This window comes from Salmo salar, unplaced genomic scaffold (assembly GCF_905237065.1).
Source record: "Salmo salar unplaced genomic scaffold, Ssal_v3.1, whole genome shotgun sequence".
Taxonomy (NCBI): domain Eukaryota; kingdom Metazoa; phylum Chordata; class Actinopteri; order Salmoniformes; family Salmonidae; genus Salmo; species Salmo salar.
In genome coordinates this window covers 154,977-172,018 of record NW_025548358.1, presented here as the reverse complement: position 1 = coordinate 172,018, position 17,042 = coordinate 154,977, and the positions used below count along the sequence as shown (strand labels likewise).

The following is a 17,042-nucleotide window of genomic DNA, read 5'->3' as shown; positions in this document are numbered from 1 at the left end:
AGCACTTCAAGGACTACTGTCACCAGGAAATGTCCCTCCATCACAGGATCCCTCTGAGCCTGTGTAGGGACCTGATTAAAATAGAAAAGCAGGCTGATTTAGTTTAATTAACATGATACTTTGTATGGAATTTGTTATTTTATTTATATTATTACATGTTTATCCTTTTTGGAGACGTATTATCCACCTGAACAGTAGGTGGCGGAATGCACATATAATTGTTGCGAACGTAATTATACCATAGAAGAAGAAGCTCGCGTCCTTATTCCAGCAAACCCGGAAGTTACAGAGACGGAGAGGGACAGAAACAATCAAACAGCGCTACTCCACAACATTACTAAGTACAATATACATCACATGAATCAAACATGAATGCTTGTCTGCCTATTCCTTATACCATATTGTTACTGAAGGAAGGTAATAATAATGTGTGTATTGTATGAACTGAGATGTTAAATGAACTGTGTCGACACATTGCTAACGGAGCTGAAAACGGAGCAGGGAGGAGGTGTGTTAGTTTACCAAATGCTGTCCGCGGCCAGTGACTGACTTCTCCGGCAGACGGTGACAGTCAGCTAAATAGCTTTTTTTGTCTTAAAGGGACAGTGTTGTATTTTGGGACACACTTGCGTAAGCTTGCATCAAACACAACAGCATTTTCAGTCACCTCCTTGCCTGAAGGAGAAGTGGATAAACAAGTTAATGTCAAGCCCTGCATGTTTCTTTCAGAAGTCTCATGGAATGTAGGCCTATATTAAACACCACACATTGGCTGCTACTGTAGGCTGAATGATAGAACAACTGTTTCCATGTTAAAATGTTATGGGAAGCATTTTCTCCATTGTTTTTGATGGTAGGTCACTCTGGTAGGCCTACGTTATGATCAAATAGCCACAGTAGCCTACTTGTCCACTGTTAACTGTAACTTAAAGGGGGTACAGCCTCAGTGTTCACAGTAAACGCACACTGGAAGTTGCACAGAATTTTCACAATGTTCAAGTTTGAGCTCAGCACACCTGAAATCTGCTCAGTCCCGGAAAAAGTTAGAGGAACATTGGTGATTGTGTCATGCATCTGACGGTTGTATATTCAGTGTGTCAATGATTGATTGTATCTGTCTCTATGTAAATGAATGAGAGTATATATTATATATTATATTGGTGTTATGTTAGAGTAGGAGAAGGGAGGGGTGTAGAAGCTAGAGGTCTGTGATCTGAGTCAAGATCAACAGGTCCTCAACACTATATGTCAGGAAGAGAGAGAGAGAGAGAATGAGAGAGAGAGAGAGGGAGATGGAAGAGAGAATGAGAGAGAGGGAGATGGAAGAGAGAGAGATGAGCAGAGGGACAGGGAGGAGAGGAGGGGTGGGGAGGGTGAGAGATAAAGGGAGGGAGGTGTCAAAAGAGATGGACTGACATAGTAACATACAGTCAACTGAATATAGTCAACCAGTAACGTCTTCCACTATTTGCCCAGCTCAGCTTGACCCTGACCTATGGAACTGAATGATTGAGAAAACAAAAATAGATGAAAGCAAATATATTAAATTATACACTGCTCAAAAAAATAAAGGGAACACTTAAACAACACATCCTAGATCTAAATGAAATAAATAATCTTATTAAATACTTTTTTCTTTACATAGTTGAATGTGCTGATGTAACAGTGTAGGTTCCGTCCCTCTCTTCGCCCCAACCCGGGCTCGAACCAGGGACCCTTGCACACATCAACAACTGACACCCCACGAAGCATCGTTACCCATCGCGCCACAAAAGCCGCGGCCCTTGCGACGCAAGCGGAAACCCTACTTCAAGTCTCAGAGCGAGTGACGTGACCGATTGAAATGCTACTAGCGCGCACCACCGCTAACTAACTAGCCATTTCACATCGGTTACACTGACAACAAAATCACACAAAAATAATCAATGGAAATCCAATTTTTCAACCCATGGAGGTCTGGATTTGGAGTCACACTCAAAATTAAAGTGGAAAACCACACTACAGGCTGATCCAACTTTGATGTAATGTCCTTAAAACAAGTCAAAATGAGGCTCAGTAGTGTGTGTGGCCTCCACGTGCCTGTATGACCTCCCTACAACGCCTGGGCATGCTCCTGATGAGGTGGCGGATGGTCTCCTGAGGGATCTCCTCCCAGACCTGGACTAAGCCAACTCCTGGACAGTCTGTGGTGCAACGTGGCGTTGGTGGATGGAGCGAGACATGATGTCCCAGATGTGCTCAATTGGATTCAGGTCTGGGGAACGGGCGGGCCAGTCCATAGCATCAATGCCTTCCTCTTGCAGGAACTGCTGACACACTCCAGCCACATGAGGTCTAGCATTGTCTTGCATTAGGAGGAACCCAGGGCCAACCGCACCAGCATATGGTCTCACAAGGGGTCTGAGGATCTCATCTCGGTACCTAATGGCAGTCAGGCTACCTCTGGCGAGCACATGGAGGGCTGTGCGGCCCCCCAAAGAAATGCCACCCCACACCATGACTGACCCACCGCCAAACCGGTCATGCTGGAGGATGTTGCAGGCAGCAGAATGTTCTCCACGGCGTCTCAGACTCTGTCACGTCTGAACCTGCTTTCATCTGTGAAGAGCACAGGGCGCCAGCGGCGAATTTGCCAATCTTGGTGTTCTCTGGCAAATGCCAAATGTCCTGCACGGTGTTGGGCTGTAAGCACAACCCCCACCTGTGGACATCGGGCCCTCATACCACCCTCATGGAGTCTGTTTCTGACCGTTTGAGCAGACACATGTACATTTGTGGCCTGCTGGAGGTTATTTTGCAGGGCTCTGGCAGTGCTCCTCCTGCTCCTCCTTGCACAAAGGCGGAGGTAGCGGTCCTGCTGCTGGGTTGTTGCCCTCCTACAGCCTCCTCCACGTCTCCTGATGTACTGGCCTGTCTCCTGGTAGCGCCTCCATGCTCTGGACACTACGCTGACAGACACAGCAAACCTTCTTGCCACAGCTCGCATTGATGTGACATCCTGGATGAGCTGCACTACCTGAGCCACTTGTGTGGGTTGTAGACTCCGTCTCATGCTACCACTAGAGTGAAAGCACTGCCAGCATTCAAAAGTGACCAAAACATCAGCCAGGAAGCATAGGAACTGAGAAGTGGTCTTTGGTCCCCACCTGCAGAACCACTCCTTTATTGGGGGTGTCTTGCTAATTGCCTATAATTTCCACCTGTTGTCTATTCCATTTGCACAACAGCATGTGAAATTTATTGTCAATCAGTGTTGCTTCCTAAGTGGACAGTTTGATTTCACAGAAGTGTGATTGACTTGGAGTTACATTGTGTTGTTTAAGTGTTCCCTTTATTTTTTTGAGCAGTATATATAAACTCATCTGTAAAGAGATGTTCATCTTTCCACATTGTAACTTTTGTGGTGAGGTCTTGTTGAGAAATGTCACACCATTTCTCAGTGCTCAATGTCTCAACAGTGTTTTTCAAAGGAACCACAACCATTTGTCCTGTTCATCTCTCACAGCTTAGTTCAGTCTACTGCTAAATAACAGGATATGGAGAAACAGCATTTGGCTGTGAGTCCAGAACGATGAGTCAGTCATGTAGACAAAGGGGAAGTGTTCTAGCAGAGGGAGCAAGCCTCATCAGTACATCATGTGACTTTAGTTAAATACATAGATACACCGGATAAACATTTTTACAGACTTTAATTAAATGTATAGATACATTAATCCACATTTAGTTAAATGCATAGATACACTGGATAAATATTATAACAGCAATATTGCGACCATACACCCTCTCAGCCAGCCAGCTCCACTAGGGCCCTCTCAGCCAGCCAGCTCCACTAGGGCCCTCTCAGCCAGCCAGCTCCACTAGGGCCCTCTCAGCCAGCCAGCTCCACTAGGGCCCTCTCAGCCAGCCGGCTGAGAGGGGCCATAGCGGAGCAGAGGGGCCGTAGCGGAGCAGAGGGGCCATAGTGGAGCAGAGGGGCCGTAGTGGAGCAGAGGGCCCGTAGTGGAGCAGAGGGGCCATAGCGGAGCGGTTAATAACAATCACTCAAAAGGTGCAGAGTTAAGAGCCCAACGAAATAGAGTTTGGTTTCAGCCAAAGGACTATGGAACTGAGAGGCTGCTGTTGGTTTGTGGTGAGGTCTTGTTGAGAAATGTCACGCCATTTCTCAGTGCTCATTGTCACAACACTGTTTTTCAAATGAATGTTGAGGGTGGTGCAGTTGCCGTACCACGCAGTGATACAGCCCGACAGGATGCTCTCGATTGTGCGTTTGTGAGGGTTTTAGGTGACAAGCCACATTTATTCAGTCTCCTGAGGTTGAAGAGGCGCTGTTACGCCTTTGTCACCACGCTGTCTGTGTGGGTGGATCTTTCAGTTTATCCGTGATGTGTACGCTGAGGAACTTTCTCCACTACTGTCCCGTCGATGTGGATAGTGGGGTGCTCTCTGCTGTTTCTCGAAGTCCACGGTCATCTCCTTTGTTTTGTTGACGTTGAGTTAGAGGTTGTTTTCCTGACACCACACTCCGAGCGCTCTCACCTCCTCCCTGTAGGCTGTCTCGTCGTTGTTTGTAATCAAGCCCACTACTGTTGTATCGTCTGCAAACTTGATGATCGAGTTGGAGGCGTGCATGGCCACGCAGTCATGGGTGAACAGGGAGTACAGGAGGGGGCTGAGCACGCACCCTTGTAGGGCCACAGTGTTGAGGATCAGCTAAGTGGAGATGTTGTTTCCTACCTTCACCACCTGGGGGCAGCCCGTCAGAAAGTCCAGGACCCAATTGCACAAGGCGGGGTTGAGACCCAGGGCCTTAAGCTTAATGATGAGCTTGGAGGGTACTATAGTGTTGAATGCTGAGCTGTAGTCAATGAACAGGTATTCCTCTTGTCCAGATGGGATTGGGCAGTGTGCAGTGTGATGGCGATTGCATCGTCTGTGGACCTGTTGGGGCGATATGCAAACTGAAGTGGGTCAAGGGTGGCAGGTAAGGTGGAGGTGATATGATCCTTGACTAGTCACTCAAAGCACTTCATGGTGACAGAAGTGAGTGCTACGGTGTGATAGTCATTTAGTTCAGTTACCTTAGCTTTCTTGGGAACAGGAACAATGGTGGCCATCTTGAAGCATGTGGGGACAGCAGACTGGGATAGGGATTGATTGAATATGTCCGTAAATACCCCAGCCAGCTGGTCTGTGCATGCTCTGAGGACGGGGCTAGGGATGCCATCTGGGCCAGCAGCCTTGTGAGGGTTAACACGTGTAAATGTCTTACTCACGTCGGCCATGGAGAAGGAGAGGGGGGGCTATGATCCATCTTGGACTTCACATTTTCCAGAAGAAAGCAGGTGGCCGTTTCTGTGGAGTGTTTTGCTCTGAAGCCAAACTGCATGGAGTGTAATGTGAAGGGGCTGTTGTTGAGGTGGGAAATCAGTTGTTCTGCTACACACTTTTCAACAACCTTCGACACTACAGGTAGTATACTAATGGGCCTGTAGTTACTCACATCAGCAGGGTCGCCCGATTTAAAGATGGACGTTATTATGGCTGACTTCCATACCCTTGGAAACACCCCCAGACCAATAGATGTGTTGGTGACCTTAGTAATGGGGCCAATGAGTGACTCTTTGTAGTTTTTAAGAAAGGTACAGTCCAGCCCAAACACATCTTTGGATTTAGAGTTCTTTAGTGAGCTAATCACCTTGTTCACCTTTGACTCAGAAACCTCCCTTATGATGAAGACAGGTTGAGCGTCATTCACTAGCACTGAGCCCAATAAACCAGTGGAGGGGTTCTGTGTCAGTACTGTCATGACGTTGGCCTCTCCCTTTTGCACACAATCCACCCTGTGTGTAAAGGGTAGAAAAACTCTAAAATTCCAGGAAAGTCTCTGGCCACATTGGCCCATAGAGAGACAAAGGAAATTCTTCCAACTCATAGAATTGAAGAATCCAGCTACGAACTGATCCGCTGGTACCATTTTGTGATACTCAGAAGAGACAATATAGCCATATTACCATAAAACTGTTTATATAATAGACTCAGTTTAAGACTTGCCTCATATGGGTGTATGGAATGTATTGATAAGGATAAAGCTTTTGTAAGACATTGAGATGCTATGTACTGATGTAATGTGATAGAATTGGATTTCTGTAACCAAACCTAACTCAGTCATAGGCACGCCCCCAGGGACACATACAGGACCAGGCGTCATTTGACCAGCCTGTTCGATGGGCACTATAAATCACTCCCTGATTTACATTTCTCTAGACCAGGCCTAAACTCTATGGCCAGAGGTTTGACCATCCAATTCCTCTACTGAAAGTGAACCATACCACGTGGTTAACTTTTAGACGATTGATATCGACAGAATAAGAACAAGTCTTTGATATTAATTATTAGTCTGCAGCTAAGTAAATTATATCATCGAACGCGAAGACCAACGAAACCACCATTCTATGACGACATTAATGAATGTCGCTCTGACACTTCCATTCTAACCGAGAGAGAGAGAGAGAGAACGCGGACAAAACTCTCCAACAGAACCGAACTCTCCAACAAAGAACGACGACACACTGAGCGTAAATATATATTGATTGCAATTGTTCCCGAATGAGTGAGCCTTCAATTGTTAATATTAAATCACCCTGTGTAACTTCTCAGCCGACCTTTTATGACCCATTGTTCAACAGGCCGACCTGACTGCTTAGCCCACAAGGGCAAATTCCGATACCAATCCTTTGTGACAATAATTACTGTTTGTATGTTTTTCTGTTAATTACTTAGTGTAGTAAATAAATGATTTTAAGACAATTGATGTATGGATGATTTTAGTAAAGACTGGGTTCGTGCAGATACAACAATTTACGACGTTTTGGAATGAGACTGAACGAGGTAAATACACCATTTTAAACTTAGAAGATAATCGACCTATACTATAATAGAATAGAATATTATAGTACAGGAAAGTTATATTAGGAAAATTATAGCTTTGTAATCTGAATATTCTCCTTGGTGCCCCGACCTCCTAGTTAATTACAATTAAACGATTAATCAGTTTAATCGCGTGATAATAATTACAGGGAGCTAATTGATAAACATATCTTCCGTTTAATGGTACCCCCAAAGACACGACAGTACTTTGACAGAGTCAATAAAGTAGAAATTGAAGGCTATTGCTATTTCGACAGCATCCTGTGTTAGATTGTTATTCACCATGATTTCTAGTCTTTTTGCATTATTACTATGGTCTTTCCCTGTTAACTTTTTTAGATTCTCCCAGATCAATTTAGAATTTCCCTTTGCCTCACCAATTATGTTAATAAAAAAGTTTGCCTTGGCCTGTCTGATTTCTTTCGTCACCTTATTTCTCAACATGGTAAACCTACGTCTGTCATGCTCTAATTTGGATTTTAGGGCTGTTTTTAGAGCATAATCTCGTTCTTTCATCAATTTCCAAATTTCTCCATTTAGCCAAGGAAGAGTGCTGTTTTGGCCAGGTTTGGATTTGATTTTCTTTAGGAAACCATTTATTGTAGTCTGGATTGTGGAAAGATAGAAAAACCTCACTATCAGCTTCCACGTCTGTATAGGACAAGAGATCATTCCAGTTAATTCCATTAATTGCGTTTTCAAAATAGTTTAATTCACTCTTAGGTATTCTTAGCTGATCCGGCTTTCTAACAATGTAGCCTTGTGACCAGCTAGTAGTTGGTTGATATGGTGCAGTAGGTTACAGTACAACATTACTAAATGATAACAACGTAGCCTTGTGACCAGCTAGTAGTTGGTTGATATGGTGCAGTAGGTTACAGTACAACATTACTAAATGATAACAACGTAGCCTTGTGACCAGATAGTAGTTGGTTGATATGGTGCAGTAGACTACAGTACAACATTACTAAATGATAACAACGTAGCCTTGTGACCAGATAGTAGTTGGTTGATATGGTGCAGTAGATTACAGTACAACATTACTAAATGATAACAACGTAGCCTTGTGACCAGATAGTAGTTGGTTGATATGGTGCAGTAGGTTACAGTACAACATTACTAAATGATAACAACGTAGCCTTGTGACCAGCTAGTAGTTGGTTGATATGGTGCAGTAGGCTACAGTACAACATTACTAAATGATAACAACGTAGCCTTGTGACCAGCTAGTAGTTGGTTGATATGGGGTGCAGTAGGTTACAGTACAACATTACTAAATGATAACAACGTAGCCTTGTGACCAGATAGTAGTTGGTTGATATGGTGCAGTAGACTACAGTACAACATTACTAAATGATAACAACGTAGCCTTGTGACCAGATAGTAGTTGGTTGATATGGTGCAGTAGACTACAGTACAACATTACTAAATGATAACAACGTAGCCTTGTGACCAGATAGTAGTTGGTTGATATGGTGCAGTAGACTACAGTACAACATTACTAAATGATAACAACGTAGCCTTGTGACCAGCTAGTAGTTGGTTGATATGGTGCAGTAGGTTACAGTACAACATTACTAAATGATAACAACGTAGCCTTGTGACCAGCTAGTAGTTGGTTGATATGGTGCAGTAGACTACAGTACAACATTACTAAATGATAACAACGTAGCCTTGTGACCAGATAGTAGTTGGTTGATATGGTGCAGTAGACTACAGTACAACATTACTAAATGATAACAACGTAGCCTTGTGACCAGATAGTAGTTGGTTGATATGGTGCAGTAGACTACAGTACAACATTACTAAATGATAACAACGTAGCCTTGTGACCAGCTAGTAGTTGGTTGATATGGTGCAGTAGACTACAGTACAACATTACTAAATGATAACAACGTAGCCTTGTGACCAGCTAGTAGTTGGTTGATATGGTGCAGTAGGTTACAGTACAACATTACTAAATGATAACAACGTAGCCTTGTGACCAGATAGTAGTTGGTTGATATGGTGCAGTAGGTTACAGTACAACATTACTAAATGATAACAACGTAGCCTTGTGACCAGATAGTAGTTGGTTGATATGGTGTAGTAGACTACAGTACAACATTACTAAATGATAACAACGTAGCCTTGTGACCAGATAGTAGTTAGTGGATATGGTGTGCAGTAGGTTACAGTACAACATTACTAAATGATAACAACGTAGCCTTGTGACCAGCTAGTAGTTGGTTGATATGGTGCAGTAGGTTACAGTACAACATTACTAAATGATAACAACGTAGCCTTGTGACCAGATAGTAGTTGGTTGATATGGTGCAGTAGACTACAGTACAACATTACTAAATGATAACAACGTAGCCTTGTGACCAGCTAGTAGTTGGTTGATATGGTGCAGTAGGTTACAGTACAACATTACTAAATGATAACAACGTAGCCTTGTGACCAGCTAGTAGTTGGTTGATATGGTGCAGTAGGCTACAGTACAACATTACTAAATGATAACAACGTAGCCTTGTGACCAGATAGTAGTTGGTTGATATGGTGCAGTAGACTACAGTACAACATTACTAAATGATAACAACGTAGCCTTGTGACCAGATAGTAGTTGGTTGATATGGTGCAGTAGACTACAGTACAACATTACTAAATGATAACAACGTAGCTTTGTGACCAGATAGTAGTTGGTTGATATGGTGCAGTAGGTTACAGTACAACATTACTAAATGATAACAACGTAGCCTTGTGACCAGATAGTAGTTGGTTGATATGGTGCAGTAGGCTACAGTACAACATTACTAAATGATAACAACGTAGCCTTGTGACCAGATAGTAGTTGGTTGATATGGTGCAGTAGGTTACAGTACAACATTACTAAATGATAACAACGTAGCCTTGTGACCAGCTAGTAGTTGGTTGATATGGTGCAGTAGGTTACAGTACAACATTACTAAATGATAACAACGTAGCTTTGTGACCAGATAGTAGTTGGTTGATATGGTGCAGTAGACTACAGTACAACATTACTAAATGATAACAACGTAGCCTTGTGACCAGATAGTAGTTGGTTGATATGGGGTGCAGTAGACTACAGTACAACATTACTAAATGATAACAACGTAGCCTTGTGACCAGATAGTAGTTGGTTGATATGGGGTGCAGTAGACTACAGTACAACATTACTAAATGATAACAACGTAGCCTTGTGACCAGCTAGTAGTTGGTTGATATGGTGCAGTAGGTTACAGTACAACATTACTAAATGATAACAACGTAGCCTTGTGACCAGCTAGTAGTTGGTTGATATGGTGCAGTAGGTTACAGTACAACATTACTAAATGATAACAACGTAGCCTTGTGACCAGATAGTAGTTGGTTGATATGGTGCAGTAGACTACAGTACAACATTACTAAATGATAACAACGTAGCCTTGTGACCAGATAGTAGTTGGTTGATATGGGGTGCAGTTAACTAGCGTCGTTGTTATTTGTTGGGTCCCTTGACTAAATCATGTTATTTTTGACTTGGTAAAATAAGCTAATGGTTTTGTACTCTCTCACTAGATAGAATTATGTGGTTTGGTGGCAGATTTTCAACAGAAAATAGACAGATACAGTATATCATCAGCAATTGTCAATCAGATGAGATGCACAGCGAACCCATATTGAATTTCATTCATTTATAAATGTGTAGACTAATTATTGTTAATATTCCAGGTTTCAGGCCGTCCAATCACAACCCTGAAGCCCCCTGTCCCCAGCAGGAAAGACCAGGAAAAAGTGTTAGCTGAAGGTACAACTTCCTATTGAGGAAATGTAAGACAACTCAATGTCATATTTAGAGTTACTGACATGAATAGAAGCATATACAAACAATCTATCACATGTATTTTATAAAGCCCCTTTTACATCAGCAGTTGTCACAAAGAGCTTATACAGATACCCAGCCTATAACCCCAAAGAGCAAGCAATGCAGACGTAGAAGCACAGTGGCTAGGAAAGTCTCCCTAGAAAGGCAGGAACCTAGGAAGAAACCTAGAGAGGAACCAGGCTCTGAGGGGTGGCCAGTCCTCTTCTGGCTGTGCTGGTGGAGATGATAAAAGACTACAGCCATTTAGACAGATGACCAGCAGTGTCAAATAATAGAGGTTTATAGAGGGTGCAATAGTTCAGCACCTCAGGAGTAAATGCCAGTTGGCTCTTCATAGCTGAGCGTTTAGAGGTTGAGACAGTAGGTCCGGTAGAGAGAGACAGGATCAAACAGCGGGTCTGGGACAAGGTAGTACCTCTGGTGAGCCTTGAGCAGGTCAGGGTTCCATAGCTGCAGACAGAAACAGCAGAGACTGGATCAGCAGCACGACCAGGTGGACTGGAGACAGGGACAGACAGGAGTCGTCAGGCCAGGTAGTCCTGAGGCAGGGTCCTAGATCTCATGTCATTCAGTAATACATGTCCTTTGATCTCCTTTTTACTGGACACTGTTGATAGCCATTTTTCCCAAGCTAATCACTGATTGGCCGAATACAAGGATGTGGTCAGGTTGAGACTTCTGAGTCATAATAACACAGAACACACACATCAGATTGCAAGGGCAAGTACAATACGTGAGTTACTTGACGTGGAATAGAGTTCCATGTAGTCATGGCTCTATGTAGTACTGTGCTCCTCCCATAGTCTGTTCTGTTTAGGTTGGTGTGTAGTCAAGGCTTTGTCATTAAAATGATATTGTGCCTATTTTTCAGATCTGCCCACCTGCTCAGTGGGTGACAGGTCTTTCCACCAAGCTGTTCCAGGCCTGGAGTGGCATGCTGGAACTTCCAGAGGCTTCTACACCTGAAGCATTGTGATGTGGTCCAGGTAATTATCAAACACACGTTTACACACTCACTCAATCACTCACTCTGTTTTGTTATATAATTATTTTAACTTTTGAAAATTGTTCCTCTCTCTCTTAGATCTGACAGCACTATTAGCTCAACCACAGTCTTCACAGCTGCAGTCGTCTGCCCCTGCACCTGCTACACCGGCCACGACAGCTGATACAGGTCATTATCACATCCATGTATACACACATGCACCCTCTCCCTCACTTGGGGCTCTATTCAATCACTTCCTCTTCAGCCGACATCCACATAGAGGTTGTTTTGGTGGTGTCTGAGGTGGAACTGTGTTAGAGATGTCAAATCCACAAGCTGCTCCTGACATTATACCTAAAGGGGACGTTGCCATTGGCTGCACGGATTCACATTAACAGAAATCTCATGCAGCCCAGTTTAGAAGTTTCAACACTGGAATGTGAGATGTAATCTGCACCTCCATTAGGCTGATAGAAATCCTCATGATTTAGAATGTGAGATGTATCTCCTCCTGGCTATAATCCTCATATTTAAATTAATTCTCACCCATTAGCTATGAAATCCTCATATTTAATATTATGCACTCATTAGGCTGATAGAAATCCTCATGATTTAGAATGTGAGATTTAATCTACACCTCCATTAGGCTGATAGAAATCCTCATGATTTAGAATGTGAGATGTAATCTACACCTCCATTAGGCTGATAGAAATCCTCATGATTTAGAATGTGAGATGTAATCTACACCTCCATTAGGCTGATAGAAATCCTCATGATTTAGTTTCATGATTTAGAATGTGACCGTCATTATTTCTATATGACCTACACTTTCTCCTTCTGAACTTGTAACGTGAGTAGGACGGCTGTAGTTTTGTGACTTTGATCAAGAGCTGCTGCTCACTGATTGGACAGATCCAACACAGTTACACCTCTGACACGGCCAAAACATCAGCTATGTGGTGTCAGATATCACCGGTTAACACTTGATCTGATTGGATCTAGGCCTTACACTCATTCAGTCTGTTTAGTTTGTGATTATTGTCAGTTCAGAAAATTGTGCCTCTCTCTTTTAGATCTGCCAGCCCCAGCAGTTCAGCTGCAGTCTCAGCAGTCCTCTGCTGTGGTCTTTCATTTACCGGCTGCACCAGTTCCTACTACACTGGCCGTGAAGGGAGGAACTGTTGAGGAGACCCAGATGGATACAGGTCATTCAGAATTCTATTGCATATGCTCAGTCACACCAACAGATGTACACAGACATGTTGTTCACCTGTATACTTACTGTCACTTTGTGTGTCTCTCTTTCAGATCTGCCTGACAGCCTCACCCAGAAGACACTGGGCCTATCAAGACTGACAAAGCAGAGATGGGTGGCTGACAAGGAAAAATAAAACACAACACACACATTATCCACAATGTAAACACATTGTAATTACTTGTTTATTTAATGTTTTGCTGCATTTTATTTGAGGATTGGAGAGATCTACTCCTTCATATCCATTCTTAATATCTACATAATTACTCTCCATATCTATCAAATCAAAGGGTGATTGATAATATTGTAAAAGACTATGGCTTAATGTTTACAGTCTGAGGAAATTCTGTGTGCTTTTTTCTGAGTTGAAAACATGTGTTGGTTCCACTTTTCTGGGCTCCGTTATTTACAAATAAGGAAAACTTCAAATGTGAATATATAAAATGAAGATATTAGAATACAGCCGTAGACAGAAGTCAAAGATCAACATACAACTGATGTCTCTCCTGAGTTCTGCCCCGAACAAAAGAAAGACAGGATCTTATATAGATCACCCCTTATGGTGTCAAACCCTGTATGTGCAGCTAAAAGAACAAGTTATTCTTAACACAAGGTTTCTGAGAACCGGTCTCAGCAGTATGTAAATCTGCCCTTGTTTCAGAGAAAAACAGAAGCTGTCTCTCTGTGTCTCTCTGTGTCTCGCTGTCATCCACAGTCCCTTTTCTCACCTCTTCTCACAGACGCAGGGCTGCGGGTTTTGGCAGAGAGCTACACACAGAGAGGCCTCAATATTCAGCTATACAGTGAGTATAAGTACAATGGCACGTCAGCAAATGAATAACAACATAATCAGTGGTGGGGGTCTTTAGAAGACCCCCAAATCAACTTTAACCCTTCACATGCCTCCCTCTCACACACACATTAGACCCAATGTAAATAAATTGTAATAACTTGTTTATTTTATTTGAGGAAAATATCTGCAGTAAAGTACAATCACAGTAAAAGCAATGTCTTTGGTTTATTGGATATTTCTCTGAATACAATGTGTGACCAGAAGGAAGTCGGCAGACCTGCAACCCCTGGACTGTGTGGGTTTTGTCATCTGGAGCTGAAAAATAGAGAGATGGGAGGAAGAGTGGAGTTTAAAGGTTTATCATTAACAACAGACACAATTCTAGAATTAATTCATATTAGAATATATTACATAATAGTGACCAGTAGTTACTGTATTGTGATTGTTTAGTCGTAGTTACTGTATTGTGATGGTTTAGTCATAGTTACTGTATTGTGATTGTTTAGTCGTAGTTACTGTATTGTGATTGTTAGTCGTAGTCACTGTATTTTGATTGTTTAGTAATAGTTACTGTATTGTGATTGTTTAGTCATAGTTACTGTATTGTGATTGTTTAGTCATAGTTACTGTATTGTGATTGTTTAGTGTTTTATTTACTCAATCAAGTATTGCCCCAAGGAGGGATCGAACTGTGTCTCAAAAGCAGCAGAAAAGGTCAAATTAGGTCACCAAAATGTCCGTTACGGCTGTACACGACTGGTCCCCGCGTAACAATCTGTAGTTCTGCCCCTGAACAAGGTAGGCCGTCATTGTAAATAACAATTTGTTCTTAACTGACTTGCCTAGTTAAATATAATAAAAATGTTTTTTAAATATACCGCCGCAGACCGATGCTGGTACTTAAACCACACTCAATGATCTGTTTACCACCATAATCAAACAGGAAGACGTTCATCCAGAGGAGGTGTTCCTAATGGCCGGGGATGCAGGGAAACTCAAATCACTTTTACCTCATTTCTACCAGCATGTTAAATGTGCAACCAGAGGGGAAAAACTCTAGACCACCTTTACTGCACACACAGAGACGCATAAAAAGCTCTCCCTCGACCTCCATTTGGCAAATCTGACCATAATTCTATCCTCCTGATTGCTGCTAACAAGCAAAAAGTAAAGCAGGAAGCGCAAGTGACTGGGTCAGTACAGTACATCACTGGGGCCAAGCTTCCTGCCATCCAGGACCTCTATATCCGGCGGTGTCAGAGGAAGGTCATAAATATTGTCAAAGACTCCAGCCACCCTAGTCATAGACTGTTCTCTCTGCTACCGCACGGCAAGCGGTACCGGAGCACCAAGTCTAGGTCCAAAACGCTTCTTAACAGCTTCTACCCCCAAGTTACAAGACTCCTGAACAGCTAATCAAAGGGCTACCCAGACCCCTCTTTTATGCGCTGCTACTCTCTGTTTATTAGCTATCCATAGTCACTTTAACTCTACCTACATGTACATATTACCTCAACTAACCGGTGCCCCCACACATTGACTCTGTACCGGTACCCCTGTATATAGCCTCCACATTGACTCTGTACCGGTACCTCCTGTATATAGCCTCCACATTGACTCTGTACTGGTACCTCCTGTATATAGCCTCCACATTGACTCTGTACAGGTACCCCCTGTATTAAGCCTCCACATTGACTCTGTACCGGTACCTCCTGTATATAGCCTCCACATTGACTCTGTACTGGTACCTCCTGTATATAGCCTCCACATTGACTCTGTACCGGTACCTCCTGTATATAGCCTCCACATTGACTCTGTACTGGTACCCCTGTATATAGCCTCCACATTGACTCTGTACCGGTACCTCCTGTATATAGCCTCCACATTGACTCTGTACTGGTACCTCCTGTATATAGCCTCCACATTGACTCTGTACTGGTACCTCCTGTATAAAGCCTCACTATTGTTATTTTCCTGCTGCTCTTTAATTAGTTGTTACTTTTATTTTCTATTTTTTACTCAACACTTTTTTTCTTCTTAAAACATTGTTGGTTAAGGGCTTGTAAGTAAGCATTCACTGTAAGGTACACGTTTTGTATTCGGGGCATGTGACTAATAGAATTAGATTTTATTTGATGTGGGTATTGGAAATGGACGGTCTTTCTGTGTTCTCAGCCCCAAGGTGAAGATTCCTCTAGGTACAGATCAGGATCTGCTTCTCCTCCCCCAATCCTAACATTAACCATTAGTGGGGAAAATCCCAAACTGACCCCAGATCAGTGTCTAGGTGTAACTTCCCCCTACTCACTTACACCCCTCTTGTTGGTGGAGAGAACAGTGTGCAGTTTTAAAGATAATTTTCTTCCAATTCTGTACATTTTGCCTTGTCTGATATATCCATGTCTAATGTGTATTCATGACCCCCCCCCATGTCTAATGTGTATTCATGACCCCCCATGTCTAATGTGTATTCATGACCCCCCATGTCTAATGTGTATTCATGACCCCCCCATGTCTAATGTGTATTCATGACCCCCCCATGTCTAATGTGTATTCATGACCCCCCATGTCTAATGTGTATTCATGACCCCCCCATGTCTAATGTGTATTCATGACCCCCCCATGTCTAATGTGTATTCATGACCCCCCCATGTCTAATGTGTATTCATGACCCCCCCCCCATGTCTAATGTGTATTCATGACCCCCCCCATGTCTAATGTGTATTCATGACCCCCCCCATGTCTAATGTGTATTCATGACCCCCCATGTCTAATGTGTATTCATGACCCCCCCCCCCATGTCTAATGTGTATTCATGACCCCCCATGTCTAATGTGTATTCATGACCCCCCCCATGTCTAATGTGTATTCATGACCCCCCCCATATGTCTTTTCCTCTCTTGTCCCAGCCTGACCCTGACATATAGCATCAGGCCTGTTGAGTTGACTTGGGTAACAGACCTCTAGCTTCTACACCACATCCCCCCTTCTCCTGCTCTAACATGAGACCTCATCAGAACTCATTCTGGGTGCTGGTACTGTTTATATTTAGGTGCTGGAACATTAAGCCAATATTCTATAAGAGGTGAACTCAAGCAGTAGAAAGCTAGAGGTGATATTATAGCACACACTAAAGTTGAAGTTGGAATTTTACATACACCTTAGCCAAATACATTTAAATTCTGTTTTTCACAATTCCTGACACATAACCACT

The 17,042-nt window shown here is 42.9% G+C and overlaps 1 long non-coding RNA gene across 4 annotated transcripts; it reads left to right on the top strand.

Moving 5' to 3' along the window:
• Positions 1–274: 274 nt before the first annotated feature.
• On the top strand, positions 275–14,703 carry LOC106570624 (uncharacterized). 4 transcript variants are annotated; one of them, XR_006763504.1, is made up of 8 exons: positions 275–341; positions 10,642–10,717; positions 11,667–11,781; positions 11,880–11,969; positions 12,854–12,985; positions 13,089–13,197; positions 13,776–13,838; positions 14,090–14,703. It is a non-coding gene; the product is annotated as an uncharacterized lncRNA (long non-coding RNA). The 4 variants fall into 4 exon arrangements; XR_006763506.1 differs by having other exon boundaries at positions 277–341; positions 10,642–10,740; XR_006763503.1 differs by lacking the exon at positions 11,880–11,969 and having other exon boundaries at positions 313–341.
• Positions 14,704–17,042: the final 2,339 nt, after the last annotated feature.